The sequence below is a fragment of the Ostrea edulis genome, chromosome 5 (genome assembly GCF_947568905.1).
Source record: "Ostrea edulis chromosome 5, xbOstEdul1.1, whole genome shotgun sequence".
In the NCBI taxonomy this organism is placed as follows: Eukaryota; Metazoa; Mollusca; class Bivalvia; order Ostreida; family Ostreidae; genus Ostrea; species Ostrea edulis.
The window spans coordinates 86,221,777-86,233,538 of record NC_079168.1 but is presented as its reverse complement, the minus strand read 5'-3'; positions in this window follow the sequence as shown (position 1 = coordinate 86,233,538).

The following is an 11,762-nucleotide window of genomic DNA, read 5'->3' as shown; positions in this document are numbered from 1 at the left end:
CAATTTAGAACGAATGTGATTATGTAATATATGTCCCTTCTTCAGAACAAACGAAAAGATTTACGTAAGGAACCCACTAACACTAAAACTACACTATATCGACGACCGCATTTACATGTTAATTAGTCCCCTACCGACGAATTCGAAGGGGACTTTACGTTTGCGCTCCGTCCATCCGTCTGTCCGTCAGTTCAGTTTCCTCACTTTTTTCTCTGTCCTTGCAGATATTTATTTGATATTTGGTATGTTGCTTTGTCATAACAAGTTACAGATCAAGTCCGAATTTCGCCTCGGTCTGTTGACTTTTTAGTAAATTATAGCCCTTGGACTTAGAAAAATAGCATGAATTATCAGTTTTCCGGATTTTTTTGGTTGTGCTTGCAGATATTCATTTGATATTTGGTACATTGCTTTGCCATATCAATTTACAGATCAAGTTTGAATTTCGTCTCGGTCCATTGATTTTTCGCTACGTTATGGCCCTTGAACTTAGAAAAATGAATAGTCAGTCTTCCTAAAAACAAATGTGCTTACAGATCAGTACATCATGATGATTGCTTCGCCATAACAAGTTACAGATAGATATTGAAGTTTTCCTGGTCTAGTCTTTGTATCTGAATTGTAGCTGACTTCCAATCATTTTGTTGCTGTCCAATAATTTCTGCCTCCGGTAGGGAACTATGTATTACTATGCAATCATCTCAGAATGCTTGTTGATTTTGGCTTGCTAATCAATGTTCTGTACGTAGCGAATTAGGACACGCCCTGTTCGTCCAATGGGCTGATCCACGAAAATGTGCTGGATGGCAGTTTGACGGAATGAGATACACTGTATATAGATGGGAATCAGTGGGTTTGGCGTTTAGACGAAACTTGACATTTCCTTAAGATATGATCATATAAATCGTTAAAGTGCATTGTTCAGTGTGTATGCCCACCAGGTTGTCATCGCTTCATTTTCTAGATAATATGCAATGCCTAATTCAGTGCCAATTCAGTACATTATGAGTGTTTTGTTTTACTTGCATACTTCCTTGTATAATAATATGCTTTTTTCTTCCTCGACGGTTTTTTTTGTTCAAAGGGTTTTTTCCTGGTAATTTACTTGTGTACAAGAAATTTCAACCTTCCAGATACACAACATGCAACAGATGTCAGAAACTTCAACTCAAAGACATTTCGGTCGAGACGTTCGGTCCAAAAAGTAGAACACCTCGACCCAAAGACATTTCGGCCGTATATTGTTTTGTCCATAGCACTTCGGACCATTTATTCTTTGCTTTATATATCACTTCTAGCTTTTCTAGCTCTCACATCAGCATCAGTCCACCCAGCTTGTCAATGACACTTCCCAGGTATAGGCGCATATGGGCTTGATGTCGCTTCTTTGCAATATTTTCATGTTTTAATCCCCATTTAATGGCTGCTGTGCTTACTTTATCCCCATTCTCACCAATAACATTTTCAACTAACTTATCAGGGTTTGTACTTTCTTTTCGTTTAAGCACATCATGGAACGTTCATGCAGTTAATCTGCCTTTACGTGCATCGAACCACAACGTGTTGTCAGATTGACCCCTCGTTCGTTTTCTTTTTCACTTGAAACCATCATTTGATTACTATATTAGACAAAGTTATGATTGGCGAGAACGTGCCGTTTATTCGCTAAGAAACCGCGGGTTTTTACGCCAGTCTGTAGACAGACAATGGAACATCGATCGCATGCCGCGAAGAAACCATCGCATGGCAATACAGAGGTCCACCGGATCGCTTCATAGAGCGGGATATAACATGGGTTAACCGCTTAATCTATTGGTTTACTGTTGCAGATAATTACAGTCCCTGAGGAATCTAATTATCTTTGTTAATAAAACAAAGTTGTGTTGACTGCGTGTGCAGTGTTTTGTTTAAATACGTACATGTATAATAAACTAAGTTTATGATTAAAATATTTTAAAGTTTTTAAATCGAGGCAAGCTACTGAAAACAAGTTGATGGTATAGGGGTTTCAACAGTCTCGATTGAAATCAGCATTTCACAAATCCCATGGTCGTTATAACTATCTTATTCGTCAATATAACCTACATTGGGTCAAATGGTGTCTGACGTGTTTCATACTGATTGTTAGGCCGTTCTTGACACACTGATTTTGACTACGGAAAATTCTGTTTACCTGATCGGGATATAGGGCTCACGGCACTGTGACCGGTCGACAGGGGATGCTTACTCCTCCTATGCACCTGATCCCACCCGTGGTGTGTCCAGGGGTCCGTGTTAGCCCAACTATCTATTTTGTATTGCTTATGGGAGTTATGAGATTGATCACTGTTCGTTATCTTCACCTTTCATACAATCATTTGTTTTCATTTTAACTCTGTTGCGATTTAGATTAAGGTCTTGTTTATATTTTTTGAAGTTCATTTCATCCATTGTTTTTCAGCCTCCGTGGCCAAATGGTTAGAGCATCGCGCTCAAAATCACACGGACACTCTCACCTCTAGTCGTCGCGGGTTGGAATCCCGCTCGCGCCGGAAAGTGCGAAAGTTTCCCAGTTTACTTGTGGAAGATCGGTGGTTTCTTCCCGGGTACATTGTATCTGGGTTTTCTCTTCCACCAATAAAAACTGAGTTCCACCAGATAGCTGAAAAATTGTTGAGTGTGGCGGAAAAAAGCTATCAATCAATCAATTAATCAATCAATCCACTCTTTGGTTTTTTTAAGGGTCTATCCCACACACAAGGCTGATTACTGTGGTTCTCGTGCATTTCTTCCAAACTAAGCCCGTTTGAGCCCGAATTCTATGATACCATAAATATAGAAAGGGGTCTAACTCTGACCCAGATAAAAACTACTCACTCGCTTCAAATGCCTAAAAAAAATCAGAAACTAGGTGTGGTATGCGTAATTTGCCGGTCTCCTTGCATAGATTCATGTTTTAACTACTTGCATGCCAAATTTCAAGCCACAGGTTATAACAATAACAGAGACATGCGTCATCGTACGCTCGATTTTACCTGTTTATTTTTACCATGACATTTACCGGTTTAGTTTGAGCACTGGACTTTATTTTTTCTTTATTCTACCCCGATACCAAGGAAAAAGAATTTATAGAATATATATATATATATATATATATATATATATATATATATATATATATATAGTGGAATAAATCTCCGATATAATCTTCTAGAGTGATCGACGTGGCCTTATTTTTCTCCCGACGAGGGGAAACCATCCCCTTACGAAACAGCCTGTAGAGAAATAAATGTTATGTCATCTGATCATCAATATATATATATATATATATATATATATATATATATATATATATATATATATATGTAATAGAGTGATCTTTGGGTTAATGAATAAATTTTGCTATAGATATATGCTTCAATGTATTTTACTTTAGAAAACCCTAGATCCACTCCTTTATTTCTCTAGCCCTTACATGTACATATATAGGTGAACACATTTAATAGTCATTACCTTAAGGCATATGTCAAAGGTCTTGTAGTGTTCTTGAACTTCATTGGTTGTGTTTTGTGAAGTTGCTTTTGGTTGGTTTTTATTGTTTTGGTCATTGGGTTTTACCGCCAAAATTGAGCATTCTTTGTCTAGTTTTGAGAGAGGACAGACTTCATATCGACAACATTGACTAAGACCTTCTATAAAGACTTTTCCTTCTTTTCTGGTAAGTAATTCATTACTAATTATCCTTATTGGTACAGTAAATGTCAATTAATATTTCCAGTCTATATATTTTTGCAGATTTAATGAGATTCCTTTTGCACTAAATATTAACTGAGAGAAAGGCTAGATCTACAAAGAATGATAGTTTTGTTTAAAGCTCTTTGATTTCATGAATCAATTGCTTATATTTAGAGTAAATTGGTGAATCTATCAAGTTACACTTTATTTTATAATCAGAATATTTGATTAACTTGTTCGGAGTGAGCAATTGAGTCTAACTTTAATAAATAGTATTTTTAGACTATTGTATGTAAATTACAGAGTCCATGTACATATCCACATAGATATATATACCCTGTACTTGTATGTGGAAGCCTCTTCCCATAGAATGGTAAATATATGATTTAAGTTTTAATGATAATGTATTCTTATGACTATGGGAGAAATCTGTTCATACCAGTATATGTAACTTTAAGAGTTGTCTCCCTTTATTGTGATTTTGATACAAGTAATACATTTATCTTGATGGAAATTACATTCATTAATCATATAAGTAATATTGTCAATTATTAATTAATGCACTCTGTGATATCATATTATTGTTATTTTACCTGTATTGCAGGGCTGAAAAAAATATGTGCATGTGAGATATCCTTCACTGTGATATTAAATTCCCTGAACCCATACAGGAGTTGCTTATTATGAAACTACAAACCTGTTACAATTTGGCGCCCACGTTTTTTTTTACTAGTCATTGCTGTGTATAATTGTCTTAAGTGGTGATTACATTGTTTGGTATAGCACATACAATCTATATATTATACACATTCAGTCCCTTCAACCTTGCATTCCCATAGCCCTATTCATTTTTTTTTTATTTCAGACGCATTTAGATCGTGTTCGATTTTTCTAATTTACATTTTCGGTTTCTTTGAATTACGTATTTCCGATCGAGCTCGAGCTTCGCGATATTTGTGTAACTGAAAGTGTTTCCGGTCAAAACAAACCTCACAATTTCGTGTTTAATTTTATTTATTCCATAAGTATTTGTTGTTTATTTCACCTCAGCATTTGAGATACAGGTAAATTGACGGTATATTTACTCGTCCATTCTTTTTCAGGTTTTTTTTTATCGCGGAATATTCATTAAAGTTTAATATATTTAGACTTTGAATTTTCGATCAGCTGACTTGCATTTCTGTTGTTACTTTGCAACTTGTTTTATAAAATTATTCCATCTGGTTTACCATAAGTGTGTTGCACTTACCGAAAGTGAACATTTGTTATTGTTTGGTACGCTAATTAAACTTCATGCCAGTTTTCTAATTACCCTCTTAATTCAAACTAGGAATAGAATAGCAAAATTTCCCTTGTATTTCACTTGTTCATTCAGAACAACCCTCCTGTATTTATTATAAATCAGTTCAGCTTATTCTACTTTGCTTGTAATTCTGAATTAAGCATTCTGGAAGACTTTGTAGCCATTGGTAATGCATTGATTATACAAATATTTTAGTGTGAATATATGTACTTATTTTGTTGTGTTATTTTATTGTGTGCTACTTCACTTCAATTCATCATGTCGGAAAGTGAGGACACAGCATTGACTCCTGCGGAAATCAAGAACATTGTTAAAGCAATCGGATCAATGAAAGTGAAACCAAAAGCTGACACACCTCAGGATTTCATACAGTGGATGTCTGCACTAGTTAAGAATCCAGAAGTGAAAACGGAAACAACAAGTGCTGATGCCGTAAAGGTGGACTCGCACACAACTCCTAATGTACAGTATCCAAGGATATCCATCTTCTCCGGAGACTCCAAAACAGATGCATCTTACGATGTCTGGCGATATGAGGTTGAGTGTTTACTTAGCGAGTCATATAAACCAGAGACAATACACCATGCCATACGACGTTCATTGAAGGGTGAGGCTAGTCGTGTTGTTATGCATCTTGGTCCAGGAGCTTCTGTCACCTCCATCTTGAAGAAACTTGACAGCATTTATGGGATTGTGGTAGAAAGAGAGGATATCTTAGCCGAGTTTTATAGTGCTCGTCAAAGGGATGATGAGAATTGTGCGAAATGGAGCTGTCGTTTGGAAGATATCATCAGTAAGGCACAACAGAAAGGACTCATAGGCCATCATGAATCTGAGAAAATGTTGCGCACCATGCTGTTCAAAGGATTAAGACCATCTATCAAGGATATTTGTGGTAACCTGTATGATAAGTGTCATACATTTGATGAATTAAGAGCAGCAGTGAGAAAAGTTGAACTTGAGCATCAACCAGATACCAAGGATAAGAAACTTGCCACTGTAAAATCAGCAACACTGACAGATTTATCGGCAAAGAGGTTTGAGTCACTCGAAGCGCAAATCCAGCAAATGACTACTGAGATTAGAGGTTTAAAGACCCAGCAATATAGTTATAATCCACAGATGCCTCCTCAAAACAAACAATTTAAGCCGCATTACAAGGGTAAAAATCAGAGGCGAGGATTCAAAGGAGCCAGAGGTTCTTACCAAATGCCACAAACTGAAGTTGATGATTCAGGAGCTCCAGATTCAAGATACCAAAGTAGAGAAGAGCCTGAATGCTATACTTGTGGACAGAAGGGTCACATAGCAATAGGATGCAGAGTAAGGATGGATCATAGCAAGGCTCATTTAAACTACAGAAAGCCAGCTTCTGGGGGCGAGGGGTTGGCAGGAAGGCAGAAGGCCCCAAGTCAAAATTAATTGGAGCAACCAATGAATTAACGGTTGCAATCAATGGTATACAATGCCAAGCACTTCTTGACACCGGAGCCACAGTCTCCACTATAAGTGAAGCATTTTACTATCAATATCTTAGTTCTGATGTTGAACTCCATTCTATTGATGAGGTGATCAAGATTGAATGTGCAGATGGGCAACTGATGCCTTACATTGGTTATATTAGTGTTGACTTGACACCATTTGGTATCCCTGCATTGGATAAGCTCCATGATTGTTTGTTCCTTATTGTACCAAATAGTACTTATAATACCCATGTACCTGTGCTGATTGGAACAAACATTTTACAGAATCTGATAGATGTGACAAAAGAGGAATATGGCTCTAGGTTCTTACAAGACACTGCCATTCTTACCCCATGGTACTTAGCTTTTCGATGCATTGTCCTTAGGGAAAGAGACTTGCAGAGGAATAGGTATGCATTAGGATTGGTGAAGAGTGCCGAAACCAAGAGGTTTGTGATTCCTCCTAATAGTAAAGTCACCATCAGTGGTTATGTGAATAAGAAGGTTCCATACCACAGAGTCACCATGATGTTAGCCCAGACTCCTAGGTCCTGCATTCCAACTGATGTAGATATTGAGGCAACACTCCATCCATACCTCTATGAGGATTACCAGGTAGTGCCTGTGACCATTAACAATGTAACTACTAGGACTATTTCCATATCTCCAAAAGCAGTTGTGTGTGAGGTCCAGCCTGTAGTCATTGAAGATACTGGTCATGATTGTCCATCATCTGCATCACCTAAACTAGATGAAATTTGGTCCAAGATCCATTTACCAGATAACATTACTAATGAGGATCTACAAGCATGCAGAGACTTAGTCAGTTCTTACCAAGACATCTTTTCTACTGGTGACACTGACATAGGAACCACAGATAAAGTAAAACATCGGATTGAACTGACTGATGAGACACCTTTCAAACAGAAGTATAGACGAATACCCCCAGCATTGATAGATGAAGTCAGATCTCACATTAAGGAGCTGTTAGCGTCTGGGATTATCAGACCATCCCGCTCTCCTTTTTCCTCCAATGTTGTCCTTGTTAGGAAGGCAGATGGATCATTGCGGCTGTGCATTGATTACAGGCAGTTGAACGCCAGAACCATTAAGGACAACTACGCTCTGCCAAGGATTGAGGAAATTCTAGACTCTCTATCGGGAAACACCTACTTCAGTGTCCTGGATATGAAATCAGGGTATCATCAGATTGAGATTGCCGAAGACCATAAGGAGAGAACCGCTTTTACTACCGGACCTCTAGGATTTTATGAATTCAACAAAATGAGTTTCGGATTAGCAAATGCCCCTGCTACCTATCAACGTCTTCAGGAACAGTGTTTAGGTGATCTCCATTTGAAGATTTGTTTTATATATTTAGATGACCTAATTATATTTTCTTCATCTTTCAGAGAACACCTTGATAGGCTACAGCAAGTGTTCCAGCGAATTAGAGACTATGGGCTTAAACCTTCTCCCAAGAAATGTTCCTTTTTCATGAGGAAGGTTAAGTATGTAGGACATATTGTCTCCAAGGATGGGGTTGAGCCAGACCCAGACAAGATTGCCAAAGTGAAGAACTGGCCAATACCATCTAATCCAGAAGAGGTAAGACAGTTTCTCGGATTTGCTGGATATTACAGGAAATTCATAAAAGATTTCGCTAAGGTAGCCAGACCACTGATAGATGTCATGGCAGTAGGGAAGAAGCCCAGAAGTAACAGCAAGGAGAAGATTAACCCTAAATGGAGATGGGATCAGGAGCAGGAAGATGCATTTAACTTTCTGAAAGACAAGCTGACTTCACCACCTGTCTTAGCCTATCCCGACTTCAATAAGCCATTCATGCTACATACTGATGCATGCCAGACTGGATTAGGAGCTGTCCTTTATCAGGAACAGGATGGGATGGAGCGTGTCATTGCTTATGCCAGTAGAGGGTTAAGCCGTTCTGAAAAGCACTATCCCACGCACAAACTGGAATTCTTAGCGCTAAAATGGGCTATTACGGAGAAATTTTCAGACTATCTCCAAGGGAAAGAGTTTACAGTTTACACTGACAACAATCCTCTGACTTATGTGTTGAGTACTGCTAAATTGGATTCTACAGGACATCGTTGGATTTCGCATTTGGCAAATTATAACTTTAAGATCATTTACAGATCTGGGAAACTCAACATAGATGCAGATGGATTATCTAGATTGAAAAATGATTCTGAAACCATATCATCTGATTCTATCAAAGCCATTTGTCAGATATGTCAGCCCTACGCAGAGACATTAGCTGTAAATGAAGACATCTGCAAGATTATGCAGCCAGTTACTGGTGAACAGGAGCAATTTGATATTGCCTCATTGCAACGTGCAGACCCTTACATCACATACTGGACCCAGCAAGTGTTGTCAGGTGAAAAGCCATGCAAGAAGTCTTTGCAGACAGAAAATGATATTGTCTTCCATCGAAACTTCTCAAAGTTGCTGGTTAAGGATGGAATTCTTATGAGGGAAGTGAAGACTGAGGATAAGACAATTCAACAGCATGTCATCCCAGCATCAGCAGTTCCAACCATAATGACTTACGTACACAATCAGATGGGACATTTAGGCCGAGAGAAAACATTATCACTACTTAGACGGAGGTTCTATTGGCCTAAGATGTTCAAAGATGTGGCGGACTGGATAGACAATTGTGAACGATGCATTAAGAGCAAACAGACAGTTGAGAAGACGGAGTTAGTAAGCATCAGATCATCACAACCTTTAGAGTTAGTTTGCATGGATTACCTTACTCTAGAACCATCAAAAGGAGGAATTCATAATATATTGGTGATTACTGACCACTTTACGAAATTCGCCATCGCAGTACCAACCAGAAATCAAACAGCAAGAACCACGGCTGAAGCCATTTTCAACAACTTCATCTTGCACTACGGAATACCAGAACAACTTCATTCCGACCAAGGCACAAATTTTTGTAGTAATATCATCAAAGAATTGTGTTTACTTTTAGGCATCTCTAAATCAAGGACTACTCCATATCACCCAATGGGAAATGGAATCACCGAACGATTCAACCGCACTCTTCTCTCCATGCTAAAAACTTTGGAAAACTGTCAGAAAGCAGATTGGAAGAGTCATATTAACAGCTTAGTTCATGCCTACAACTCTACAGTACACGACACAACCAGGTTTTCACCATTTTTCTTGATGTTCGGAAGAGAGCCTAAATTACCTGTAGATGTTGTGTTTGGATTGTCCAAGCCACAGGATGATGACAGGTGTACAACGAAATACATATCCCGGATGAGACAGAGGTTACAAGAAGCATTCCAACAGGCTCAGACTGCAATGAAACACTCTCAACAACGACAGAAAACCAATTATGACTTGAGAGCGAGAGCAGCTACTTTGAGTGTTGGAGACAGGGTGTTGGTTAAAGTCGTAGCTTATGATGGTAAACATAAGATCGCCGACAAGTGGGAAGATCATCCATACCTTGTAATCTCGCAACCTAACAATAACATCCCAGTCTTTAAAGTTAGAAGAGAGGATGGTGAAGGACGATGTAGGACATTACATCGCAACTTACTGTTACCAATAGGTTCCAAGTTTACTTCAACCAAACCTCTTCAACCTACACCAAGACCAAGACAGAAGGCAGAAAAGAGAGCTTCTACTGTACTCGAATGTACTAATGGCGAGGCTTCTCTTACAGTTTCAGATTCAGATAGTGAATTTTCATTTATAGATTTCCCTATAATTGCTAGAAATTCATCGAAAGAGACCTCTAGTCAAGAGGGTGACGACCTTTCCTTGTCTAGAGAAGCTTCAGAACCTGGCTTGGAAGAGGACGCTCTTCATCAGGATAGATCTGAGAACCAGTCTGAAGGTGATGGAGATGATAGCCTAAGGGATGATCAGGATACAGAGCCTTCCACTGATACTGAACCAGACATAGATAAAACACCAGTTCCGACTCCTAGAAGGTCATCGAGACAAAGAAAACCTCCAGAATGGACAAATGATTATGTGATGATGACACAGACGCAACCAGACTGGTTACAGCGAGCCACCTTTGTGAAAGAGATGATGGAAAATGGACACTTGAAAAGTGTGGACTCTAGCGTGTGCCAGATGATGTTATTAAATATTGTGTCATCATCTCGTTAATATGTTTTAATATTGCTTTTTGTACATAATCAGTGTTATATGCCGCGTTGTACATAATCGATGTTTTATGTCGTGTTCTTTGAATGATGCGGACATCATTCCGTAAGGGGGGGAAGATTGTAATAGAGTGATCTTTGGGTTAATGAATAAATTTTGCTATAGATATATGCTTCAATGTATTTTACTTTAGAAAACCCTAGATCCACTCCTTTATTTCTCTAGCCCTTACATGTACATATATAGGTGAACACATTTAATAGTCATTACCTTAAGGCATATGTCAAAGGTCTTGTAGTGTTCTTGAACTTCATTGGTTGTGTTTTGTGAAGTTGCTTTTGGTTGGTTTTTATTGTTTTGGTCATTGGGTTTTACCGCCAAAATTGAGCATTCTTTGTCTAGTTTTGAGAGAGGACAGACTTCATATCGACAACATTGACTAAGACCTTCTATAAAGACTTTTCCTTCTTTTCTGGTAAGTAATTCATTACTAATTATCCTTATTGGTACAGTAAATGTCAATTAATATTTCCAGTCTATATATTTTTGCAGATTTAATGAGATTCCTTTTGCACTAAATATTAACTGAGAGAAAGGCTAGATCTACAAAGAATGATAGTTTTGTTTAAAGCTCTTTGATTTCATGAATCAATTGCTTATATTTAGAGTAAATTGGTGAATCTATCAAGTTACACTTTATTTTATAATCAGAATATTTGATTAACTTGTTCGGAGTGAGCAATTGAGTCTAACTTTAATAAATAGTATTTTTAGACTATTGTATGTAAATTACAGAGTCCATGTACATATCCACATAGATATATATACCCTGTACTTGTATGTGGAAGCCTCTTCCCATAGAATGGTAAATATATGATTTAAGTTTTAATGATAATGTATTCTTATGACTATGGGAGAAATCTGTTCATACCAGTATATGTAACTTTAAGAGTTGTCTTCCTTTATTGTGATTTTGATACAAGTAATACATTTATCTTGATGGAAATTACATTCATTAATCATATAAGTAATATTGTCAATTATTAATTAATGCACTCTGTGATATCATATTATTGTTATTTTATCTGTATTGCAGGGCTGAAAAAAATATGTGC